Source organism: Choristoneura fumiferana, chromosome 20, assembly GCF_025370935.1.
Source record: "Choristoneura fumiferana chromosome 20, NRCan_CFum_1, whole genome shotgun sequence".
NCBI lineage: Eukaryota > Metazoa > Arthropoda > Insecta > Lepidoptera > Tortricidae > Choristoneura > Choristoneura fumiferana.
This window is the reverse complement of record NC_133491.1, coordinates 5802807-5816468: the sequence shown is the minus strand read 5'-3', so window position 1 is coordinate 5816468 and position 13662 is coordinate 5802807.

Here is a 13662-nt window from a genome sequence, read left to right as displayed (position 1 = left end):
GCGAAAAGTTCTGTGTCATGTGTCAAAAAGAAAAAATTGACACTTTAGATAATTGACATTTATATTGTAAACAATGATTTCATAATTAGATATTTAATTAAATTGTATATTTTCAATTAATAGGTAATGATTAGTGAATTTTATATTGTTTGTTGTTATTTGTACTTAAACGTTTAGGGTTATGTTGTATTTGATTATTTTTATATGCAAATATGTGTGTTTTATGTTACATGCTCATCGGAGACGCTTTGGTTAGGAAACCAAGGGCGAAAGTTCTTGGTGGATCAAGATAGAAGTTGCAGACTGATTCCATGCTTCATGGAATTACGAAGTTTAGAAGAAAGAATAAAAAATAGACAAAGTTGTATAATTTATTTAATCTAGATGCTGCATAGTACCAGAATGGCGCTCCAATTTAATTGTTTATAGTTTAATATATTATTTTTCTTAAGTTTAGCTTGGAACGAGGATGCTGAATTTTTATTTTTAGTTAATAGAATCTCACATTCTGAATAATAACTAATATATTGATTTTTATCAGTGGAGAATGGACTTTGATGGTATTGAGAATATAATTAAAGGACTTTCGCCGGTGGTTAAAGGATGATATATTTATGTTATGAGAATGTTTAATGTAAAAGAGTGATTAATAATGAATGTATAATTGTTTAATGAATTTATAATTGCATGTTGTATTTAAAAATATTTTCTGACTAGATACTGATGACAACATGTCTCTGATGTGGCATGACATCGTGAGTTGAAGAGCTTGGCTGGCGCAAATGCAGACTGCACTCCGTGTTGAATGGTGCATGAATGGGTCTGGCGCTAATGCGGACTGCGCACCGTGTTGGAGGGGTGATATGACACTTCACCACCACCATCAGCCATTTCAAGGTCCTATGATGGGGACGATGCTTCAACTCATCAGTGATAGTATAATTAGTAATGAATTTTTTAAAAACTTAGGCTCTAAAGTCAGTGAAGCACTGTGGTGCGACACACATCATAAACGATGCTGTGTCTATACCGTTGTGTAAGGCTAGCTTTACATGCGGTTGGCTTTGGCAATATGTGTTGTAAACACGATAATGTTGGAAAGTGTCATATACACTATTAATTTTTTTTTGCCTTAGCCAAACATAATTTAGCACTTAGTTTAACTACTACCATGAATGATCCTTTCGGCAGGTTTTGTTCATTCGAGCTGCGGGCTTGTGAGTTGGCCATTTAAGGGCATGTTCCCAATGATTATTAAGGCTGGTCTTATTTAACCTGCAGGTCAGCTCTAGCAGAGCTATGGTAGACCTTTGTTAACTGTTCCTGCCTAGGTAGGTTAGTCCTAACCTCAATATATTGTACTAACCTCTTGTGTCCGTTGATTCGATGCTGGCAGCATAGTTCTAATTTTAAAATAATAATAGGAAACGGACGCAAGGGTGTTAAACAGAAGACATGTATGCTGTAATAAGTGTGTTGATCACTATATTATGCTGAGTGATTGATGTTTATTGAATCCTGATCAGTACGGTACCCTATTGTAACAGGCTTATGAACTAATATGTAGATTTTAAAACCTAACTTAACTACCCCTTCTTAACCTACTTAATACTACACCTAACTTGTGGTAACGCTATGGTGATTTAACTTAAATTAATTTATGCCTTGTGATCGTGAATCGTCTAGTGGATTAGGAACCTACCTTATGCCAGTAATAACCTAAGTGCTTTTATTTGAGAATTAATTTGAAAAGCCTACAGTTGTGTTCTAATGTTATAATTAATTAAGCAGTACCTAACTTCGTGATAATTTTGACTCTAGATTGAACTCTACTGAACTTTAGGGTGAAACTTTAATTACTGAGATGTGAATTTAGATATACTAGTATGTTTAGACTGGATAGTTCTAGAAATGGATTTCAGGTTACCTAGAATAATCAGTTTGGAAAAATGGGAGGAAATTTTTCTACTACGGATAGTGTTTGTTTTGTATTACTTCTGAATCTATTTTGACTTAAAACTAAGTTTAATACCGAGACCTGAGGTCTCGGAGAGTCTCTACCTCCACCCCCGACTCTTTCCTTTCGCACTCCAGAGCAATATATCTCTATGGATATGTCAAGTTGTGATTTTACTAGACTAAGCACTAACTTTCGGTGCATTCAAATCAAAGTATAGAAATACAAACACAATGTTTTGTAACAAGTTGAATCTAATTTTAGACTTATGGTTACTTATTCTATGCTTATATTAGAATACTCTATGAGATGCTTAATTATAACTTTGATAATTAGTTCAGGAATGAGTTTACACTATAGCTTTTCATTTACTATAGGCGCTAGTATCTCTTAATTTAGATTACGTCTTATCTATCTTAGATATATGAAATGTCTAATTTGACATAATTTTATTTGGTATAATTACTAATCTCATAGTGACTTTCACTTATTTTAATGAGCTATCTACTTAGTCTAATTTTTCTAGTTCTACCAGCATTTGGCGTTACCAGAGTAAAGCAGAAAGTAAGTACCGATTTCTATACTTTACGCCCAGAACACAAGCGTTAATAATAATCTAACTAGCTTATAACTAGATAACCTTGGGTATTCAAGATAACCTCTGTATTAGGTTGTGGACTCGTCTATGACTAGTTTTGTCTCAATTCATATATTTTAAATGAACAATAAACTGTTTCAACTATCAATCCTTAATCAATTTTGTTTAAATCGAGATCGAATGAAAAGTAGGTAAATTTCCAGATAGACTGTTGCCTGGTATGTGTCAACGTAAGCTATCGACCGTAGTCAGGATTTCTACATCCGTTCACTCAATGTAAGTAGGTACGACAACTAAAGCAGCTAGTATGTATTTATAACACGAAAGACTTTTGTATTTTAATTGATAGATGGTCCAAGACCCTCTACGATTTTATCTCTAACTTATTACTAGATATAATTTGATGAGATCTTAATCAAAAGTATGAATATGATGTTTGATATTAATTTTATCAAAACAAAGCTTATTTTAGCTGGCAATCGTAATTCAAATCGAAATTAGATGATAATTGTGTTAAATATTATTCAGTAAGTTATCTGGCATTTAATTGTCCACTTAGCTATGAGATCGTGTCATATCAATTCCCGCTTATTCATTATAGGAAAGACAGCTAAAATATGTTATTGTTATTTACTCTTAACAAAATGATCAAACCGTATTTTGGTTTTAATTTGAAGTCAACTTACTAATTTTAATAAAGTTATTCGTAGTCAAGTTCTTATGAACTAAGTTTTGTATAATGAAGTTTTGACGTAAGTACTTAAATAAATTTTATGTTTTATTTTATTTTCTTAAAATCTAGTTTATGCCTTAAAACTATGTGTGTGCGAGTTTAAACTTTCCCTAGCTCTGTGTTGAAGTTTAGCAATTTGGAGGAAAACCCTCATAGGTGAACTAATTGTGTGGTGAGTTAAAAATAGTAACTTTTCCCGGTGTAAGGAAACGATACTCTAGTTAAGCCCTATGAACTTCCCTGCCTATATAGCCCTAACAAATCCTACAATTGTACTTTAAGCTTGCCTGAGGCCCCTACTCTCTGTCTGTGATTAGCAAAACTAGGGAATTAATCCCACATGTACATTTAGTGTAATGTAGAAATTCACGGTGCAATGAATTTCTTCTAATCTCCTATCAACAATGATGGTGTGTATACCTAAAGCCCTATCGGTCCCTAAATGGTGCTGAGCTCTCAACTTTCCCGAAGGAAAGTCCCTATGACGGAGAGCCCCGCGGAACAGCAGAATACCTAACGTTGTGCATAAATACGTAAATAAATAGGGGACAGGAATTCTGAGTTTCTTAAGTACAAACCAAGCGTCAACAAGACACGCATTCACTTCGACGAGCGCTACTTAGTCGTTACAAAAGACAAACAGAATCCACTGGTGGCTGGTACGACAGTAATTTGCCGCTGAAGCCGCCACAGCTTCAGGAAGTGGAAGCCTATTTCGTCCACGGTTGTCACCGTTAGGTGTCAGACGATATAGACGGACTTAAAGCTCAACCAAGGTACGTTATGGAGGAACCAAAGTCATTTCCATTAAGTTGGGAAAAACACAGAAAAGTTATGGGTTAGTACAAAATATACGTAGGCTGAAATGAAACGCTATAAAACGATCACTCCACACTACAAGAACAAATAAAGGACTTCACCGCCACAAGACCGCAAAGATTCCCTCACACAAGATTTTCCGAATGAAAATCAGCACTAAATATTTCACAAATAATTAAAAACCCAGAGAGTTAATCATTATTCCGAAGATTAATGACCAAGACCCCGACACTTTACTTCCTGAAGAAATACTCACATTTCTTGTAAATTAAAATTAATTAAAATTAAATAAAATCAAAAACCCCAATTAAAATTAATGAAATAAAATTACCCGATACTATTGACTCTAATTTGTTAACAAAATGGCGCACAGAAACTAAACCCCCCCGACTAGCAAAATAACGATGTTGACTCTACGAAATCTAAATCCATCTGGCTCCCGCCCTTTTTGTGTCACCTCTATTTATAGCTTCTCTCCGGGACCTCTGGTATTTTCGCGCCAAGCGACCAAACGACGCCAAGCTTACCAAAGTCGACAACGTTGACATTGCCTGCTCTCGCTTTTTCTTCTGCCAAATCCTTATCTCAAAATAGCCAAATTTTATCCGTAAAATTTATTTTTGAACTAAAATTTCCTATTTATCTTGACACTATCCTAGCTTACTATTCTAGTAAATTCGTTTCGTTTTATATTGTGCTAAACAACAATTTTCAATAAATATTTATATGTATTTGTCAAATACTTCAATTTTACCTCAACGTTTTAATTTCCTTAACCTATCTAACAATAATCTTACTTCTAATGATAATTTTCTACTTATTACTCCCTACACTCTTTGAATATAAATAGCCAATTACATACTTCTATTGTTCGTTATAAATAGCTAATTTGCCTACAATTATAAACTGGTATCCCCAATTCGCGCCGTTTATTCATAGTTTCCTTTGTCGAATTAACGCTACTCAAAATTTGCTTATTTTCGCCACGTTCCTACTTTCAGTGCGACAGAGTGCTTGTAATTTCATCATAACTAAATGTGTAATTACTCTGCTAATACTATGTTTTGAATGAAAACTTAAATTTATAATAGATAATGAACCAATGATCTATACTACGATTACGTAATGCTTGCATTTTCGGTTTTTCTTAACTTATTTAGCTAATTTCGACAACTTGCCGTTTCCATGATGCTTCCGTTGATATTTCTTTAAATTAACATAATTATTAACATCAAATGTATCTAAGATCTACTGTAGACTAATACTAATGATTCTATTACTATATCAAGTCTATTTTTGATGAATTTGTGACCATATTTCTTGTTTTTAGATAAAATTTACATTTCCATTACCTAAAGCGACCTCTATAATTCCCACGTGAAACTAACTAAATAGCCTCTCAGGTTAATCTGCCGCTAAACCCAGTTCGGCATTAGTTCACTAATTTTCCATGACGCCTACCATTAATTCCTTTAATTGACCATAGATGGCGTTTTTTTACATTAATTATTATACCCGAACAACACAATTCTAATCTCCAATTAAATTTAACATTTACTCATTAACTTGACTGCTAAATTATCCCTGCTTTAATTACATCGACATTCTAATCTCAATTACTCTTATTTAACTGTCTTTGTCGACATGTTTTTGTTTCTAGTTTTCATCAAACCTTCATAGATGGCCCACTAACAATCTTCTACTAATTTATTCCCAGTGACGGTCGTGTGACACATCCGAACCGTTACAATGCTAGCTGCCAATGTAATAACGTGATCTTGAAAATATACAAAAAATAATAACGAAGTGTTTTTCTTAATAAAATAGGGAAATATTAAGCTAGTGGACCGTCCGTCCACTACAGTACCTACCAACTGATAAAATTTAAGTACTTAGCAAGCAGAGTTCTAGACTACGAGTATACCACTGTTGTTTCCATATAAATTTTTAATTATAGTATATCATAATAATAATAATAATCCATTTATTTCAAACACAATGTCCATAGATGGTTAGTAATATTAAATCTTACAACTATGTTAGTAGATTTATACTTATACCTGGTCACGATCGCGGGATCGCGGTGGATACGGAAAGCACAAGACTGGTCTGAGTGGACAGCCTTGAGGGAGGCCTATGTCCAGCATGTGGACGTCTTTCGGCTGACATGATGATGATGATATTATTATACTTATAGGTTTTTGACTTTTTTTAACTAGGTACAGTTTTAGTTTACCGCGGGGAAAATTGTCTTCCGATCTTTTATGAATTAGGTATAAATCAAATTGCATGATAGTTGAACATATTAATTATGGCCTATCAGAGTCTAGTCTAGGTACTTCACAAAACTACGTCATTATTAAAAACACTTCCACTAGACTATACTTATAATATTTGTCTTTTTCGTGACGTGACCTGTAAACGGCTAAAAAATATATTGGTTTATTCAGACTTCCAGCATAATTTAACTATATAAAGGTGTAGTTTTCATTTTACGTAAAACAGAGAGCTTTTGCGTAGCGCCGTAATAATTAAAAAGTGGCACGTAGCGCGTTACGAATTTTCAACAGCGAATATGAAGGCAAATAAAAGTGCAAACATCGCTGAAACAAATAAAGGATGGGAGCATGATAGTCCTCTCCTCGTAGCAAAATGGTGTCATCCGAAACATGATACAAAACCAGTATTCTCAGCTCTGGTGACAGTGCACTTGTACTTCAAAGTCAAAGTCAAAATATCTTTATTTAAATTGGGCTATAACAAATACTTATGAATGTCAAAAATCTACCACCGGTAACGTCGAATAGATTTACTGTCATTTGGTGCAAATGGAAAATGGACAACTCGAAATTATACGTCAAAGCAAAAAATTTACCATCCTGAATATCGTCGAAAATGGAACCTTGTGTGTCTTAAATATGAAAGAAAACACAAAAGTTTTCTAATATGCATGTACAGTTTATGAGTTATAACTGAAAAACTGGTGTTTTTCAACAAAAAGACGTAAGTGCTGGTGCTCTGAAAAAAAAACTAACAATGTCTAATTTTTTTTGATCTGTGTACGTCATCATCATAAGAAAAATCAACACTAACATGACCAATAAATTCTTCATTGATGACAAAACGTTTAAATTGAAGTACGATAATTAAAAAACGCACAAATTATTTCTGAACCCTTTTTTAGGGAAACTGTTCTTTTTCAATTGTTCCCTTTTACTGGAGCAATTAAAGGGTTAGATTAAAGCGGGACCAAAAGAAATACAAGATCCCACTTCTGCGTTATTTCAACCCTTTTTCAACCGATTTGAAACGAAACACCGGCCACGTGGCATGGAAGTATAGGGAATAGAAAAACAGAAAAAAAAATTAGTAGCGTCTAGTGAAGCCCACATTTGTGTATACAAAGTAAGAATTATACATGTATAAAAAAATAATAAACTTAATTTCCGACTTTTTGCCTAATTTTTTATGCGATATCAGTGATGACAAGTACGGCAGACGTTGTGTACATAACTTTACTGTAAGGTGATGCAGCTGAATAAAATTATAATCGGCCAGTTATACAGTCTGGCAGATTCGCTATTGGAATTCCAAAAAAAGATCGAACCAAAAGGATCATCCGGTGTCATCTTTATAATACAGGTATAATAGTGGAGAGTAAGACAGCCGGTGAAACTACTGGCACGTGAGGTATCCCATCTTAGGCCTCTAGGTTGGCAACGCGTCTGCAATACCCCTGGTGTTGCAGATGTTTATGGACGTCTTATCATTAGGAGACCCACTTGCTCGTTTGCCATCCAGTTGAATAAAAAAAATTATATATAGTGCATAATGTTTTTCCTTCGTCAATCAATAATTTGCATTAAATGAGAGACATCCATTAATATGTAGTTTTGTTATTTAGTGTCAAATGTCAAAACGACTACTCAATGGGTACTGAAGCTTATTAAAAGAGCATGATAAATACGAACTTTTCCGATAAAATGCAATGGAAAACCATTATGCATTTAATCAGTATTTTTGTCAGCATTGAAGAGTATTTGAAACTATCATAGTTTCATCTCCGTTCATGTAAATCCCTAATGGCGATCCCTATCTAAAATCTTTTCGAGATAATGATTACGGAACACTGAGCTTTCGAAAAAAAATGGAAAGTGGACTAATGACGTCATTTGTACAGTCAGCATCAGAGCTTTCTACAATTCGCTGCCTGTCTATAATAACGTCATAATTCAAAAACGCACTTTTTCAAAAGGGTGTTTGGAAATTTTAACAAACATATTTTTTTCACATTTGCCTTACAAAATTATAAATGTATGTATGTAAACTCTTTATTGTACAAAAGAAAAAAAAAAAAACACAATTGACAAACTTTGTGGATACTAAACTTGTACAAAGGCGGACTTATCCCTTTAACGTATCTCTAACAGTCGATCTTTGAGTGATTTACTATCAAATCTCAGGGTGATCTCCGAACTAAACATACATACGTACACATACAAACATTATGTATGTCGTTTAAATATACAGGTGAAATATTAAATTTTAATATACTACCCAAAATAAAAAGGAGTCATGGAGTTTTATTGATAAAACGAAAATACTAATGAATGGCGATTTTAGTTTTTAGGTAGTGAAATTTAGAAAGCTAAGTAGTGGGAGATGTAGTGAGATGGACTGTAAAACCAAATTTAAAAAAAATTATAACAATTTATTCAACTTAAACAAATGTACCGGCTAGATCGCGGGTAAGTAATTTATGAGTTGAACGCACTGAATTTAAGTTAAAAGGTACAGAAGGTTCACTTCCCTGCGCACGACGATCTCGCCGCCGACGGGGCTCGCTCAGGAAAAAATTTCTATCTCGTGGTCTCGGGTGTAGACCCGGATCGGCAGAACGGCAGGGCTGCGGAGGGTCTTTAAACATTCCTTGTCTAAGGAATGGTTTTATTAAAACAACATAAAATAACACAAAACAAATACTTTTATTCAATTAAAATGTATTCAATTTTTTTTTAACCGACTTCAAAAAAGGAGGAGGTTCTCAATTCGAGTGTATGTTTTTTTTTATATGTTTGTTAAGCGATAACTCCGCCAATTGTGGGCCGAATTTAAAAATCCTTTTTTTATTCTAAAGGACAACTTCCGAGGTGGTCCCATTGACACAAAGTCAGGATCTGATGATGGAGTCTTATAGCGATTTAGGCATTTTAAACATCAAGTCAAGTATTTACATTCAGAAAGTATCATTTAGTGAACTGGACCCCGATAAAGAAGACCGTAAGTAGCGGTACTCTGTTATAAAATTATATGACTATGCTGTTTGAGCTTAATGGAATCGTTTTGAGATGCACTTTGGCTACAAATCACTAAAAAAAAAAAAAAAATTTTTTAACAAAAAAAAAACTAAAATTACTAGTTTAAAGTTGGTGCCTCAGCACGAGCCTGCAGGAGTGATTGAAGCCCAATATATAGTATGTAGGTGAGTTAGACGACTATAGTTCACTCCTGCTGGCTCGTGCTGAGGCACCGACTTCAAACTAGTAGAACATTATGTTCAAGGTTTTTGAAGTGGGTTCCATTTTTTAATATTTTTTTTACATATAACTGACCGTGATTGACCCCTATCTCACCTGATGTTTAGTGAAGATGAAACTCGACTGGCCAAAGACCCTTCTAACTAGTTAGTACGGGTATACATGTTTGTAAACGTTTACGTTAAAATCGTTGTCAAAATCTTGCATTTGAAACCGAATGATAACTAGAATACAAAACGAACATGACGTAGGTTTGGCAAGCTGTCCGCAACTTTGCACAAGTCAGTTCTCATTAAACATGCTCTGCGTACATGTGCATGTGTGTGTGCATGTGCATCCTGTCAAAATTATCCACGTTTTGGCACTGTGTTTATTGGATTATGTTAGCCCGCGGTATTAGTTAAATCCGATTCAAAACAAAAGTGGAAATTAAAGCCAAATTCCGTAATAAGAATATGCATTGTTGTCCATTTTGCCGGTAAAAGATTTGAGATTTGAATGGATGCAAAGTTTTATACAATCCGTGACCTCTTAAAAGAACCTTCGGATTTTAGAAGCATGCTTCGGATATAGACGATGACACGCGATCGTGATATGCGGTTCTGTACTGTTATCAACTTGCAAAACTTTTCAGTTACCGTAAATAGTTATGTAAAGAATAACCATCAGTACAAAATAAACCTTACTGTTATAATATTACGCTTCTTTTTCTTTTTCTAATTTTAACACAATAGGTATGACTTTTTGTCATGAAACAAATAAAATAAAATCAGCATTTTAGAATTCTTCCATCGTTAATTTAAATAGAGAACACCCCGCCTTAACACACTACTATTATTTGGAAGTATATAGAGCTGTTGTTATACTGTATCTATTACTCTTCAGTATGTCAAATGTTTTTTTGGTCTGCTTTCGTTTAATATTTTTTAATGTACTTTTCTAAATCCCCGTTGCTTCTATAACTAACTTAAATAAATATGTAAGTGGTTAAATGCTCTATATAAATCAATATAAACACAACGAGTGCACTCTTCGCGTGATGGGTTGCTACTACGTCAAAAAAACAATTGTCATTTTCTACTGGCGAATCCTTCCGATTTCCCCCGAAACCCGAAGGATTTTCTAAGAGCTCACGGATTGTAGATACTTTAAATATACTTTTTTTTCTGTGGCCCGTCTAACTTAGTGCGAATGCAGCATACGCCAATTAAATGTTTCAGCGAGGTTGCATACTATTTAGATAATTAAATACTGGCCGCTCACTGGCCGTTTTAACGTCAGTTGCCTATATTATTCTTCTAAAAACGGCGAAATGCAAGTACGCAACTCAAGTGACTTACTGACTGCAAAATAAACGAATGATATTTAGAAATAGTTAAGTTACTTGTAAATTATTTTTAAGCATTAAACTAACTTAATATAAAAAGGACAATGTTTTTCACTTATTTAATTATCACTTTGTATAAAAAGAAAAAAAAAATGTAGTACTGTACCTACTAATAAAATTTTAGATAAACTGACCTGAACTTGAATGGACGCTACTGAACGTGATTTGTGGTCAAATGGTTTTGTATTATGTATGAAAAAAGTTGTCACTAGCAAAACATGGACAGGAAGGGACTTAATGGATTTTACAACACTCTTTATCCAATATCATTCGGTCTTATTTTCATTTCTAAACTAACAGTCATTGCAAATTGTAAGGTCGACTCGTAGTGTGGACTCTGTTCCTCTCAATAGTTTATTTTTTTCCTTTTAACATGCGGACCCCAAAAAGTTGAAAGCGAGATGTTTGAAAAACCAAATAGGCCGCATTGTCTATAGTGCGGGCGCTCGCTTGCATTCGCCATCTCTTTCTACACTCATCCATACACCGCGTGACGGAAAGAAGTGGAAGCGATTGTGATTCCGAGGGCGTTAGACAATAAAGGTCACAGCTCATTACAGCCACCCGGCATCTGACCAGCACCGCCTCGCCTCGAGCGATTAGTATTCTTCATATAGATTTGTATAGGCATGCGCACTACATCTACTCCGTAGCGTTACCGGATCGCCTCAATCGCGAGGATGCCAGGCGCGGACGGCGAGTGGACCACTCGCTGCCAGCACGCTTGCGATGCGGCGCTCTCCACCCCCATTTCACCCCCCCCCCTACTCGGAAATTCGTGGACCGCGCGAGGTCCATTCGTTGTCAACGCGGCGTCCACCCGTGGAGTGGACCACCTGTCGACAACGAGTGGACGCCGAAAGTCGAGGCGGTGCTGGTCGGGTGCCGGATGGCTCTAATGAGCTGTAACCTTAAGGGCTATGAATGAAAATGAAAAAGTATTTATTATTGTTAATTAAGACATCTTAATAAATATTATTTTGAAAACTAAGCGACTGTATTAATCGACAATAAAGTAATACGAGTTTTAATTGAACACCATATTAAATAAGCATCACAGAGAACAGTAGAGAAAAAAATCTAATGTAAACAATTAAATAGGCGGCCTTTTTGCTTGAAAGCGATCTTTTCCAGACAACCTTTACAAAAGAAAGAAGTAAGAAATGGGTTTTAGCAGGTAGTGCGATTTAGAGAGCAATAACAAAAATATGAAACTAACAATACATAAAATATAATATGCACACATTTACGACACGTTGTACAACAGCACCATTAGATTATTTTGTGACCAAAGCAACCGACGAAATGTGTTTTTGATAAACCAATAGAAACGCTACATTTATCTATCCTCACTTCACTCAGCTGTTCCACTAGAGCTGTGCTGTGCGAGGACAGATCAATGAAGCGTTTCTATTTGGTTAATTAAAAATACATTCCTCGCTACACATCCTCACACATCTCTGGTGGTAACACAGCCTAACGCTACAGAGACTGAGCTATTTTGTAATTTTAATTACTTTTGGCAATCCGAGAATCACTCGAAGCCTAACAAACTCGAAACTTAATGATTAGAATTATCCCTGACAGCGCCCTTAAATTACGAAAGCATCATGTTAATTATTTTTAATTAACAACAGAGTTTCATGAAGTATAACCTAATTACCTTTTTGAACCCTTGCACTGCCTAGAGGCGTCTCCTTTAATTGGCATAACATAAATATGTTCTATTATGAAAACGCATAACTAACTTGGCATAACGTTAAAATGTATAATATTTAACTGACATAATAATGAAATCGCATAGTGCTCATTAATAATAATGTTGAATACACATTTATTTGAATTTACTAATAACAATACATTTAGCTCTACAGAAGAGTACATAGAACTTGTAATTATATCTACGTAAATAGGTTACGTTCGGTGAGTTTATCTCCTCAGTCAGAAGGCTCAAACTATACAGCAACAAGAACTCTGTTTAGTAAAGTTCCGTCAACTCTGTTAAACGTACTCTGTTATGCGTATTAAGCCAATGCATATTATTATGATTGTGCATACTCAGACTCATGCTACGCGTTTTCAAATTAGGAAAATTAAAAGCCTAAAAACGTGAATTTATTGCGTTTGATTATAGCATTATACCTTTATTTTTTATTACATTCTTGCAAAACCGGAGCAGGTCATTAGTAAAGTATAACGTAATTATCTTTTTGAACCCTTGCACTGCCTAGAGATAATATAAAAAATGTAATGATAAACTGCGGACCTTCGAGTAAATTATAGCGCTACTTAATTAACAAAGGCTTATCATAATAATTAAAAGCCGTTTAGTGAGGTGCTTTAGCCTAATACCACACGCTCGAGGGTTTAAAGTGTACGCTGGATGTGTCTTATGTTGAGTCGTCGTGTTTTATTATGGGTACTTTAAAAAGTTTTTTTCTAATGTACACAATCAAATAACAACTAAATAAAAGAAAACAAGTAAAATTAAATTAAATTACAGATACTAAAATTAAATTAGATCTAATTAAATTAAACGAATCAAAATTGTAGTCAATCAAATCAACAAAAACGTAATTGTATTCGTAATCAGTCGGCCTGGGTTGGAGTAACAACTTTGTTCAGATATGT